The 14,328-nt window shown below is 41.2% G+C and overlaps 2 long non-coding RNA genes across 3 annotated transcripts; both read right to left on the bottom strand.

Annotated features, from left to right (window-relative positions):
- Positions 1 to 10,161: 10,161 nt before the first annotated feature.
- On the bottom strand, positions 10,162 to 11,445 carry LOC143718668 (uncharacterized). Its single transcript, XR_013196481.1, has 3 exons — positions 11,188 to 11,445; positions 10,931 to 11,048; positions 10,162 to 10,797 (listed from the first exon to the last, which is right to left on the bottom strand). It is a non-coding gene; the product is annotated as an uncharacterized LOC143718668 (long non-coding RNA).
- An 18-nt stretch (positions 11,446 to 11,463) lies between these two features.
- LOC143718667 (uncharacterized) lies at positions 11,464 to 13,095 on the bottom strand. Of its 2 annotated transcripts, none has more exons than XR_013196479.1 (3): positions 13,032 to 13,095; positions 12,819 to 12,945; positions 11,464 to 12,201 (listed from the first exon to the last, which is right to left on the bottom strand). It is a non-coding gene; the product is annotated as an uncharacterized LOC143718667 (long non-coding RNA). The 2 variants fall into 2 exon arrangements; XR_013196480.1 differs by having other exon boundaries at positions 12,819 to 12,965; positions 13,032 to 13,089.
- Positions 13,096 to 14,328: the final 1,233 nt, after the last annotated feature.

Raw genomic sequence — 14,328 nt, 5'->3', positions numbered from 1 at the left:
CCCTAAATGGGGTTAAAGAAAGTATTTTAGAATACTTTGCGCTGTATACATAAAAGCTGTAATTAAGGCTTCAAGTAAATGATGCTAACCGCTAACTGTAGAAGTTATTATGTAGCTTAGCCTAAGCTGGATGGATGCTAGGTTAGCTTAGCTTAGCCTAAGCTGGATGGACGCTAGGTTAAGTTAGCTTAGCCACCTAGGCTGGTTTGTTTACAAGATGACGTCACGAGTTAGCACTTCCTGTGACAAGTCGTTGTCATGGGAACCAGTGCATGTCAGAACAATTCAACAGTCCATGAAAAATGTCCGCACATTTTAAATGAGTTATGCATGTTTAAACGGGTTAAAAGGGGGCGCCTATACTTTAAGTCTTTCAAGAACTTGATGTTACATTCAGTAAAATGCAAATGTGGTTTGGCATTTGCAAATTTTACTCATGGAACTCTTCTCTTTACTGTACGCAACTTATTCTATTTGTTTACAGAGTAAGGAAATAGATTTGCTGTAAGTCAAAGCTTGTCTAAGCCTATATAGTTACGTCCATCTCGTGCATAAATACTGACTTTTCAGCGAGTAAACAGTTTTGATCGCTAGGTAGCTCTCTGCTTGTAGATGCAGCCAAAATTTAGGTGAATTTACATCAACCTAACAATAATTTGTAAGGTCTTTACTTTGTAGAAAGGGGAGCATCACCCAAGTCTACGTGTATATAACACTGTACTGAGATTCCTTCGTCAGAAACAGATTAAGCAATACTGCAATTTGGATTCCTTCAAAGCAGACTAATAAATACCGGTACAGTTTGCATGCCGCTGAGATGAGATTCCTTTGTCAAACAGACTTACGCTTTAATGCTGAAATTACCGATACCAGTTAAGACCCCTTTTTTTTTTTTTTATTATTATTATTTTAAGTAGAGATGTCAATTCCAGCTATCGTTTTATCTGCATTTAGACAAGCCAGCAGCTAGTGATCAAAATGTGTATCGCATATCATGTCCCGTTTGGATCCGAATGATCAAATAAGCACTTTTTTAGGATAACAGCAGTTACGAAGGGGCTCTAGGTCATGCTAGTTTTCCCAACTTAGGTGGTTTGTTTACTATCTTGCATTAGGGTGACGAACGCCCTATTTGGAGTTTGTATTTCCTGTAACAAGTCATTGTCATGGAAACTAATGTGCAGCAGTGTATATTTCAACCAGCGGGTGGCACAATGTCTGTATGTTTCAAAAAGCAGTGCATAGTCAGTCATAGTCAGGGATATGTCTGGCCGTTCGGTTGAGGTCTTTGAGTGTCACTACACGCGTCGTTTCAAGATTCTTCTGAATCAATCCTTTTCCTTCCACGGCTGCAGAAGCTTTAAGGAAATTGTCTGATGACATGTTAAGCAGAGGGGTTTGTTCCCCCCCCCCCCCCTTTTTGTGCAGGGCTGGGGAAGCCTACGCTGCTGATGCGAAGTTCAGCAGGGTACATCTTTCTCGTGGGGTCCATTTGCAGTTGGTTGGACTGTTTCAGTTCTATTTGGACCACATCGAGCTGGACTATAATGTTGCAGCATCGCTGAGTCAGTGTTCGGACTTCCGCTGCACATTGATGGCTTTAGCTCTCTTTGAGTTCAACCATTTCTTTAAGTTCTTTGAGTGAAACAGTTCTTTACCCGTCGGTTTGCAGGTGCTCAGAGCTGTCGTCCGCCTGAAAACTGATGATCTCTTTCAGTTGCTCTGCTCTGTCAGGGTCCTTGCATCTGTCCTGTGCCTTCTCCCGTTGAGCAGGGTTCGTTCTCTGTGGAGTCCTGTGGCTGGCAGCGTTAGTTCATTTACCTCCTGTTTGAGGCCTGCGGGAGCATGGCCAAGGAGAAGATAATGCTGGTCAGCTCTTGGTGGCTCAGGCTGGGTGTCAGACGTCTGCTTTCATTGTTGCCTAACTGTTCCTTCCTCTGCCGTGGCAGGTCGTTGCCTGCTTCAGGCTGAAGGATGTCCATGACACTGCTCTGCCGGGTCTTCAGGTGGTCCTGGTGGCAGGGCCGGGTGTCTGAGGCCTACTGGAACACTTGTGGGAACACGAGAGAGAAATGGCAAAGGCAAATGCAAGTTTCTACAGAGGTGGTGAGCTATCTGTGTGGGAGAATGGCTATGTGGAGCAGCTAAAATTTAGTGTTGGTGAGCACACACAACAACAAAAAAAAAGTTTTGAGTATCTTAGTTGACGTGCTTTAAGCAGCATCGACTGATGACTGGGCTCTTACATGTCATAACCTATTACTCAAAAATGCTGATGGTTCTTCTCACATGTTGTGCTACGAGAGTAACAGATAGAGCAAAACCAAAATAAAACAATGGGATGAAACCAGAAAAGAAGAGGAAGAAAGGAGTGTTTTACCTATTTAGGTTTAGCTAGGAGACATAGGTAAACAGGAGTCACTTATGGGTTATGCTGCTGTTAGACTAAGCTACCAGGGACACATCAGACATCTCAAGGTCCAAAAGAAGAAGAAGAAACAATGGGAAGTGTTTCCAGTTCTGTCTGGGGCCTACTGTGCGTTTGTGTTTAGCCGTACTTCATGTACTTAGCTTGGTGCTAAGGAGTGAGGATGGGTAAAACACAGACAGGAAGTAGGATATTAATGACCTGTGTAACTCGCTATGGAAACAACAGTCGCTAGATATTGTAATCCTATAGAGAGAGAGAAGATGAGGATAGTGACTAGTGATCTAAAATAAGGTAAAGGTAAAGTTAGAACGTCCTTATAGCTCTAAGAAAACTAAAAGGAAAGGGAAGCGTATCAAGTAATTTAATTAAATTTCAAATTTAGTTAAGCCCTTCTTTTTTTCTTTAGCTGAATATAAGAATTCAGGCTGAAACAAACGTAAATAACTAAATTGAAATAAAATAATAAAATAAAAAAATGTATGTAAACATTGTGTGTTCTCATAGCTCTGGTAACTAGAGGGGAACTTGACTAAGCAAATTGATTTAATTAAATTCCCAATTTAATTAAATTCAATTTAACTGAATAGGACTATTCAGGCTCAACAGGTGTAAATACACAAAATAAAATAGGGGTAGATTTAAGTAAAAATAAAAGAAACACAAATAAAAACCCAAAGTATCTGGGTTTCAATCTGAAAGTGAAACCAAGAGGAAGGGGTCGAGAGAGAGAAAGAGAGAGAGAAGAGGGTGGTTTAACCCTCTTATGAGACGTGCTTCGTGAAGCTCTGACACCAGGGTGAATCATTCGTCTCAAATCATTCGGAGTGTATCACTGCTATGGTCACGTGATTTTATTAAACTGGGCTTCGTTACGCGTCATAGCTGTTTTGAAATTGTTTTAAATTTCAACGGTTCGTGAACCATTGTGTATCTGGTCTCTATGTGATCTCGTATCACTTTATAGATTCGTACACATTTAATGACGCATTTGATAAAGGGTCTGATTGACTTTCAAGTCAAGCTTTCATAAAACGAGCCCTACGGTTTACTAAGATATTATGCCTTGAAAGACACCTCATATTAAACAATATTAGGTGCTAAAAAGATCTTACCTTGATCCATCTGTTCTTAGTAACTACCGGCCAATTTCTAAACTCCCATTCATTTCAAAGGTTTTAGAGAAAGCAGTGCTCTCACAGTTTACTTCTTACTTAGATGCCTTTAACATTTTGGATAAGTTACAATCTGGTTTTAGAGCACTTCACAGTACAGAGTCAGCCTTGCTTAAAGTTACAAATGATCTATTGTTGTCTACTGATTCAGGGTCATCTGTCATTCTGTTACTGCTAGATCTGAGTGCAGCTTTTGACACGATTGACCATGACATCCTCTTGAAACGACTTCAATATACAGTAGGGGTTCAAGGCACGGCATTACAATGGTTCAACTCTTATTTAAAGGGTAGGACGTTTTCAGTAAATATCGGGTCGTTTACCTCACCTACTGCACCCGTCACTTATGGTGTTCCCCAGGGTTCTATTCTTGGCCCTTTGTTGTTTTCACTCTACATGCTTCCCCTGGGCTCCATTCTCCAGAAACATGGCATAAACTATCACTGCTACGCCGATGACCTACAACTTTACCTTCCAATCAAACTTGAAAATGATTTCTCTATACAACTCCTTTTATCATGTCTTGATGAAGGGAAAATTTGGATGGCGAACAATTTCCTGCAACTAAACACCGACAAAACTGAGGTGCTTCTGCTAGGCCCCACTGCACTCAATACTACTCTGACAAGTAGGTTAGGCTCCCTCAGTGATAGCTTACAACCCTATGTAAAAAATCTAGGGGTCTATTTTGACCCTTCACTACAATTCGACAAACAGGTGAACACGGTTGTAAAGAGTAGCTTCTTCCACCTCAGATCTGTTGCAAAGGTAAAACATTTTCTTTCTCAAAAAGATCTTGAAATTGTCATCCATGCACTAATCTCTTCTAGACTGGACTATTGTAATTCTCTATATGTCGGTCTTCCACAAAGCACTCTATCTCGGCTTCAGATGGTCCAAAATGCGGCAGCCAGACTGCTGACAGGAACAAAAAAACGGGAGCATATTACTCCTGTTCTTGTTTCATTGCACTGGCTCCCTGTCAAGTTTAGAGTTGATTTTAAGGTCCTTCTTTTTGTATATAAGGCTCTCCAAAAATCAACCCCGGATTATCTCTATGAACTTATCCAGCCACATACAACCTCTAGGTCATTAAGATCCTGTAACCAGCTTCTTTTATCAGTTCCTCGTTCACGTTGCAAATCAAAAGGCGACAGAGCTTTCGCGGTTGCTGCACCTAAACTTTGGAACAGCTTACCCTTTAATATCAGGGCCTCTCCATCGCTCAATGCTTTTAAATCTAGCCTAAAGACTCATTTTTATACTCTTGCATTTGAGTGACGCTGTGTATGGTACACTGTGTAAATGTACGTAGAAATGTTCTTTTATTCGTTTATTATTATTAATAGTTTTCTTTATTAATTTTTAATTTTAATTTTTGACCGTCTGTAAAGCACTTTGGATCAACTAATGTTGTGTTTATGTTGTGCTCTATAAATAAATTGACTTGACTTGACTTGACTAGCTCGCGGATTGCCATTACCTGATTACACCTTTTGATAAAACCTTTGCGATTGGTTTGTAAAAGGTGTTCCGTTGATTTGAGTTTCCGCTACACTTCCACTGTTTTGACCAGCAGGGGTCGCCAGCGAGGGCGCTTCAAACAAAGAATCATTTGTGACTCAGTTGACTCCTTTGATTCAAAGCCTCGAAGAACTTTGACTCTCATTACTCGTGTTCAAATCACTAAGTTCAAATCACGCAAAATCTATAGTCTTTGGTTTAAGGTTACACTTTACGCTCTAACGTGTTTAAGTTTTTAGGCGGTGCTAAAACTATCACTCGAGGTAGAGGGTTTTACTTGTAAGTCATGCGTGTAAGTTAGGATTGAGGGAGCTATTGGCTACAACCGTCGCTTGTTTACACGAGGGTCTGTGAGATTGGAGCTGTTGTCAGAAAAACTAGATAGGAACGCCTGCTCGCATTCCGGACGCAATGCAAACCAACAACACAGATCGGCCGGAGCAGCGGAGGAGCTGTGCTGACAGTTTGCACTGAGTCTCTCGCTTAGACACGACGTTGCGTGTGAGTGACTCTTTTTAACAAATCAAAACAGCACCATTCTTTCACAGACAATGGCAAATTACTAGTTAGCTAAGCTAGAATTTATACCACTAATTCGACGCGATTGTTTCATATGAGCGCTTCAGCGGTTTAATATGAATACAATGACGTAACGCATAATAAGGCCTTAATCGGTGATTGAGGAACATCGCTCAGATCACATTCAAAAATGCTGAAAATGGAGATTTCTTCGTCCATATCAGGTTAATTTGTTCTGGTACCATTTATGCGTGCGGCTAATCTGAGATTTCTTCGTCAGAGAAGGCTTATGCTCGATTTATATCTGAAATTAGGCTTTCTTCGCTAATATCAGGAGTTTCTTATCGTACGATTTAAATATGCATTATAGCATTTGTGAACTTTCTGCCATTCGTAGGAAGGCATATTCAAGCTATAGTTTTGCTGATTTACCCAGAAACTTGTACGTGCATGTATGAGATGTTAATAAAACTTATGGGACAACATATGATTGATTACTGTCTGCTTGCATGCAATGTTTAATACGATGCCTTAAAATTCTCCACCATATATGTAAGGAACTCAGCTTTTTTGGAAATATTAATAATCAATAATATCTTGTTATTATTAATTATAAATATTTGGGTCAGTTAATTGGATTAACTTGATGTGGCTGAATTAATATTACAATCAATTAATCAGTTCGTGCAAAGAACTATTTTGATTATTAATTTATTCTAAGAAAAGGGTATCTTCCATGGCCACAGAAGAATAATTATTTCTTCGCCTGTACAGCACTTTGAGCCAGTAGCAAAAACCGTGATCGTAAAGTGACTTGTATTGCAAACAGAACCAAATACATATTATGTACAAGTTTTATTAACTAAATATAGATATTTATATGAATATAAATAAACTAAACAACATACACACATGAATACATAAATAGGTTAGTGATAGGATGAAATTGGAAACCGGAAGAGGGTCTATGAGAAGAACCATCAGAATTTCATTTTCACATTTCATTGAATTGAATACTTGCATTTGTAATGGGAACAATTCTTGAAGTTGTTGAAAATTGAAGTCGTTGATGGTTCCGGCAGTGTCAAGTGGAAGTTGGTTGAGCGTTCTCTTTCTCCAGGAACGCATGATTGGTTTGGTCAAGGCCTGGGACTCTGTTGAGGCCACGCCGAGCACCCAGGAAAAGTGAGAAAGTCAAAAGGATGGGTGATTGGAGTCGTTGTTGGTTGGAGTCTTTGTTGGTTGGAGTCTTTGTTCCAAAACTCCTGAGATTGTCCTTGGTTCTTTTTGAGAGAGTCTTCTCTCTTTTCCATGAGGCCGGATCTGGTTGGAATCGAGGCCTGCTGGGCCCTGGGGCCCCCGTGGAGGGGGAGGGGGCTCCCCAGTCTCACCAGAACAGTGTTGCGGCTGGATGAAAAAACTAAGAGAGGGCGGTCACTGTTGCCTGCCTCTGATATACCCTGAGAAAGAACCAACCCCTAAGGTTTGAATGGACCTATGAGTAAGGTGACATGTCCGAGAGGGGAAGCGGCTCTTAGTTGATTTATGGTCTTTGTCCCTAGCATGCTTAGACTGTTCATTCAAGCTCAAATAGACATAACAAATTCACATTGCATTCTAAGAGAAGGTGATGTACATCAAAGTGTGTGTCATTAAATGAGGATTAATTTGCTAGGAAGCATGATACAGGTGAGGTTATATTGACCGTTGGGTGGTTGTTCAACCACATACATACCATAATATATACCTAATAGTACACGAGACAGTAAACCATTTACACTGTTTCTTTCACAGTTTTATGCATGTTCATTTATAGATCAGTTAGTCTATGATTAACGCAGCAAAGTCTGTTTTAAAGAGGGTTTCTGTTTCATAGTCTCTCTTGAGTATGTGGCCACATTCCTCGGAGGTCGTAAAATCTCCTTATCATGCCCTGTAACATGACACTGTTTCTTTCACTTGTGTTTGTTCATTTGGGCTGTGTGAGGAGTTTCATAAACCTTTGTATATAATGAATAAATAGTATGTGTCTGATTGGTCCATACCCTACACAGTGCATAACCGGGTTTGTACCTTAGGTTCGGACTCTGGATCTTATTTCCCCTTACCAGCCCGTGCCTGCGTCTCTGGGCTCTGGGTGGACGCTGTGCTGACCTTGACCTGTGGTGTACAAGTTACTCTCCCATCTATGCACCAATACATCCCAAAATGAGGTTTCCAGATAAGGGCATGACTGCTGGATTAACTAACTTTTCTCTATATTTCATTTGTGCTACATTTGCTCACTTTTAGGAAGATTGATATATTAGATACAAAAAAATCTTATATTATATATAACTAAAACATAGCCTATTTTGCAAGTTGCATGATATCCATAATAAATACATAAATATAGATGCATGATTTCCACAATTTATAAATAAATATAGATGCATGATTTCCATATAAATACATAAATATAAATACATGAGTTCCATAAGTAATAAATAAATATAGATCTCCATAATAAATAAATAAATATAGACACAATATACACATACATGGGAAACATGAGTCACAAATGTGATACATGATTTTCATAATTAATATATAAACATACAAATAAATATAGATACAAAATATATATATATATACATATAAGTCACAAACATGATTGATTGATATACAATTATATTTTTTCTAAAAAACTAACAACATGATTGATTAATACATAATCTACAACATGATTGATGGAGATCTAAAAATGGAGAACATGATTAAATATATTAAAAATCGTGCACATGATGGCAGAGCGGAAACATTGGTCATCATAACATTACATAAACACTCACAAACATCTTTGTATTGATGTGTGAGGTGATGTATGATATTTTTGATGTATAGATGTACAGGTGTATTAGAAAACCACATATGACTACTATCTATAAACACAAGAGTATAAGGAAAAGAATACAGATTCATCCAGCTTGTCGTTTTCACATCATCAGGCAATCATGAGTTAACTCTTTTTGGGGGGATGGGCTCGGTCAGGATTTCCGATGAGCAAAATGGGATCTGAGTGAGTCGGGTATGGCCAAGAGCTGGATTCTGAAAATGAGAAGCTATTTAATATTAAAAACACAAAAATAGGGGAAGTAATACTAGACTAAAAACATTGTGGTTATTGGTGGATCAGCCTCATCAGAAACATGCGCCGGCCAGTGCATTTCTGCGTCCTTCCTATCTAACTGGATGACCAGGAGAGGTCGTCCGGGGGGAGGCGTTGTCGTTTCACAAGCCTACACTTACCTTGTTTGAATTATTGTGATTTAGATATATATTAGGAGATATATATATACAGATATATTGTATTCTATACATATTATAGCTTATTCATATATATGGTGTATATATATTTGGTATATATTGGTTCACTTCCTATATTTCATAATTTACTTAGTTATTTTTCTAAAAAAGTTCAAGTCAGCCTGAAGAAGGTATTATATTATACCGAAACGTCGCGAAAGACTTGAACATATATATTGGCCATTTCCTTTTTTTTCATTTGATTTTATTTTTCATTGTTTTGTTTGTTCATTGAGAGTTTTTCTCATTTATACAAAAATAATCAAAAAAATCCTCCAAAAAAATAAAAAAAATATTACCATAAAAAACTCCAAAAAAAATATACACACAGTTTGATTAAAATGGAGCGATTTCGTGGCAGTGCAAGACAAAGAACCACGCCACATTTAAAAATAAGACACACCAGTGGTACTCCAGATTTCAGACGGTTTCAGTTCACACCTAGTAACACTTCAGCACGCCCCCGTGCTAGGGAGCAGAGTTTCCCATACAGGAGACCCACTAACGCAGCTCCACAGTCCCGCCCTGTAATAAATAATAAAAATAACACCATCAATAATAGGTACCAAAACAGGGAATTCAATAATGCCACTTTCAGAGAGGTGCCCAGGCCTGGGCCCTCTAAACGTTTCTCTGGGATACAAAAGGAGCACTTCTATGAGGTGGAAGAGCCATACAGTTTTTCCCATCATAGAGACCATCTCAGAACAGTCGTAGACCCCCACAGGTCTCCTGTTGAAAACAAAAACAACACAAGCATTAAGAGGCACCAAAATAGACAATCCGACAATGCCACTTTCAGGGAGGTGCCCAGGCTTGGGTCCTCCAAACTTTTCCCTGATCCACAAAATGAGCACTTTTATGAGGTTGAGGAGCCACACAGACCACCCCATCGTAGTGATCATTTTGCAACAGTCGCAGGCCCATACAGGCCTCCTGTTCAGAACACAAAAAGTAGGAAAGGGCATAACAGAAAGAGGAAAGAATCACGTCCCTATCGGAACGATCTGATACAACAACAACAACACGCCCGGTGTGAATATTTGTATGGTGCTACAGAGACACAGGATGAGGTGGTCATGCCTGCTCCTCGCCCATCAATTTCAGATTTCCTTCGCTCCAGACCATTTTTTGGAAATCAACACACACACTCCCTCCGATCAGGAGCGGCCACTTCCTCACAGAGAGGAGATTGGTCCTTTGAGGAGGAAGAACCTCCCCAGGGCCTACCAGAGACCCCCTGGCCCATACAAGCTGGAGATCCCCAACCCTGCGAACAGAGAAAGAAAACACATAAGAGCCGTCACCTAATTCAAGGAGCGGAACCCTCTTTATCTATCCCGCCACCCCAGATCTGCCCAGAAATAACTGGGCCGGAAATTTCTGTAGTGGCCCCTTTACCCCAGAGCCGCCCTGGGACTCCAGAGGCGGAAACCTCTGTTTTGGTCCCCCTTGCCCAGCAGGAAGAACCGCAGGTGATAGATAGGGTTACCATGGCTGCTGTGCCACCCCAGGAGCCGGGGAACCCACCAGAATCTAACCCTACCCCAAATAGCCCTCAGATGGCTGAACGGGACGATATAATGTTCCCCTTTCCACCAATGTCTACCCCTATTACCTTTTCGGATCATTCCCAACACAGCGGTACAGGGCTTCCGGATGATCCGCCAACCCTGATTAAGCCGCCTTCACCACTTACACGGTTCCTTCAGGGATTTGACCCGTTAGCGGTTCCGCTCCAACAACCGGGCTCAGACTCAGGTGTAGAACAGGGTGAACACAGCGACCAGAGACTCGCACGATCTCCTGTGTTGCAGATACCTATAACAGACACAGACACAATAGAACCCCAAATGATCAGTAGCCCATCCTCTACTTCCTCCTACAAACCTTTCTGACACATAAACACAAATAGGAAAATGGTGGATTGGAGCCTTACCCTAAGAAAGAGAGTTGTCATCATTGGAGACTCGAACGTCTCGAGGCTCCCTAGACATGACGACCCTGACCTCCAAGTGGAAAGCTACCCAGGCGCTAAGTTCCAACACGCGTTTGGTCTGTTGGAAAAGGCCGCATTGACGAGAGTACCAGAGAAACTGATACTTTCTTTCGGTATCAACAATCGTAAACAGAGATATAGAATATCTGCTATCACAGAGATCCAAAAGGCCTACAAAATGGCGAGCAAAATCTTACCTCAGACGGAAGTAGTGGTCCCCTTGATCAATTTCTCAAGAGCATTGCCACAGGCTGAGCAGGATATGGTTGAACAGATGAATAACTTTATCAGAAATAACATTAACTTTATCCCTCTTTTGGCATCCACGCATTTCCACGTCGAGAAGGACGGAATCCATTGGAGACTGGCCACAGCGAGGGCTCTTCTCACACATTGGGCATCCCATTTAAACTTTTGAATTTGAAAAACCAAATATGGGGCACACATAAACTCATCGTCAACAAACCCTTACCGAGGACCAAACCTCAGTCCTTCAGAAAGGCCTCTCTTATATACCCACCCCATCTAGTTGCAATAAGAAGGAGTTGTTAGCGGATTTGCAGGCGTACCACCGCAGACTCAAGCTCGAAGTATTTTTTGAGGGCAAAAAGAGCCACAACACCAAAGTTCCGTTTACTCACCCTTCAGGTTGGGAACCCACGCTGTCCAGCCTACCAAAAGAGATAGGGAAAATCATCAGAGCAGACAATTTTGCTTTTAAAAAACTACACTGGGGGTTAGGGAATAAACACAATTTGACCATGGGCGAAAAGAAAGCACTAAAAGAGTTAGGCCAAAATCAGTCCATAGTTATCAAACCAGCCGACAAAGGCAACGCTACAGTCCTCATGGACAGGACGCAATATGTTAAGGAAGGTCTGAGGCAGCTCTCCATCACTGAGCATTATCGTCCACTTGATGGGCCCATCTACGTCGACACTGTTAGTGAGATAGAGGAAATTTTGAGTGACATGTGTTCAAAGAAAATCATATGTGCAAAACAAAGGGAATACCTTATGGGTGAGGGACCGCCACGACCCAGAAGACTATACCTGTTGCCGAAAATCCACAAAGAACCTGTGAAGTGGAGTGTCCCTTTTGAGGTCCCACCGGGGAGACCCATCGTGTCGGACTGCAACAGTGAAACATATCGCACAGGAGAATTCATTGAACACTTCCTCAACCCTCTATCCACCAGACATCCAAGCTACCTGAAAGACACGTACGATTTCATCGATAAAATTGGCAAACTAGAAATACCACAAAATTCGTCGCTATTCACCATTGACATTGACAGCCTTTACACCAATATTGACACACCAATTGGCCTTAAAGCAGTGAAGAAATTCATGCTTAAATACCTGGATCCTCACAGACCGGATGAACATCTTTTAAAACTTTTGGAGATAAATTTGACTAAAAATGATTTTGAGTTTGAGTCCAAATTTTACTTACAGATCAAAGGTACGGCCATGGGGAAAAGGTTTGCCCCGTCGTATGCTAATATTTTCATGGCAGATTGGGAGCAAACGGCTCTATCCTCCTCTGCCTTGAAACCATTGGCTTACTTCAGCTACTTGGATGACATATGGGGTGTCTGGACCCATTCTGAGGATGAATTTCTCGCCTTCATTGCACACCTGAACTCACATCAGGAGTCAATCAAGGTCAAATACACTATGGACAGGTCAGAGGTCAACTTCCTAGATGTTGTCTCATATAAAGGACCTAAATTTGTTGAGACGGGACAGCTGGATTTTAGGGTCTATTTTAAAGACACTGATACACACTCATTATTGCATAGAGACAGTTTCCACCCGAGACACACCTTTACGGGAATTATTAAATCACAGCTCCTTAGATTTAAGAGGATCTGCTCGCAGCCTTCGTCCTTTCTTCTGGCCATGAACATCCTCTTCAAGGCCCTCAGAAACCGTGGGTATAGCAGATGGTTCCTGAGGAAAATTACTAAAACCTTTGACAGAACAAAAAAACAGTCCGAGGTGGAAACACGTACAAGGTCTAAAATTATCCCACTTACGGCACTTTTCTCCAAACAATGCGTCTCTCTCAACCGGTCCGTTAAGGAGAATTTCTTGAAGTTCTGCAACACCATAGGCCCATCGCAGCGTACAAGCGTAACCTGAATTTAAAAGACAGACTGGTACACAGCAAACTACGCACAACAGCTCCACTGGGCAGGGTGGGTCGATGTAAATACTTCATACAGAAACAATGGGTAATGAGCAGGTTTAATAAAAAAATCTTTAAAATACCCAGACCTCTGACGCATGAGACAAAAAACTGTATTTACCTTGCCTTTTGTTTAAAATGTCGGAGACAATATGTGGGTCAGACAAAAAACGAGCTCAGGGTCAGAGCCTATCAGCATGCGCACAATATTATGCATAAAATCGATAAACGACGACATTTGGTTGAGCATTTTCTGACCCACGGTCTACCTGCATTTAGGGTCACGTGTCTCCAGTCGAATCCGGCTTGGTCCCTGAAAGAAAGGCTCAGAGCCGAGAGCATCTGGATTAAACGCCTGGACACAGTGTACCCAAGAGGCTTGAATGAGGCCTAAAATTGTCTCTCCCTCCATCTTTATATTCCCCCTCTCTCTCTCTCTCTCTGTTTTAACTTTAGTGCAATTGTGCAAAGCAGGACATTTTGTAACGGCCACACACACATCACAACTAACACCTACCATTAGTAACCCCTCATAATTTACACCTGCTAAGGATTAACCTACATTAGCCAACCCACTAAAACCTACCCCACTTACCTGTGATCCTGGTCTGATTAGCCCTCTGCAGGGTACACCATCGGTGAGCAGTCCGTCAGGATAGAGCCCCTAATGGCTACCCTGGCCCTGTCTAAAAATAAAAATAAAGTCCAATAAACAACAATAACCATCATTTGATTTACACATCATCCAACCCACTAAAACCTACCCCACTTACCTGTGATCCTGTTCTGATGAGCCCTCTGCAGGGTACATCATCCGTGAGCAGTCCGTCAGGATAGAGCCCCTAATGGCTACCCTGGCCCTGTCTAAAAATAAAAATAAAATCCAATAAACCACAATAACCATCATTTGATTTACACATCATCAAACCCACTAAAACCTACCCCACTTACCTGTGATCCTGTTCTGATGAGCCCTCTGCAGGGTACACCATCCGTGAGCAGCCTGGCAGGACCCAGACCTCAATGGCTACCCTTTTCCTGTTAGATAATAAAAATAAAATTTAATAAACAACAATAACCATCATTTGATTTACAAATTTTACAATACTTACCACGCTTTCTTGGAATCCGGTTCTGGTCAGTCC

This window comes from Siphateles boraxobius, unplaced genomic scaffold (genome assembly GCF_051911475.1).
Source record: "Siphateles boraxobius isolate OS27281-9 unplaced genomic scaffold, OSU_SipBor_1 61, whole genome shotgun sequence".
Classification (NCBI taxonomy): Eukaryota; Metazoa; Chordata; class Actinopteri; order Cypriniformes; family Leuciscidae; genus Siphateles; species Siphateles boraxobius.
This window is presented reverse-complemented; position numbering and strand designations above follow the sequence as displayed.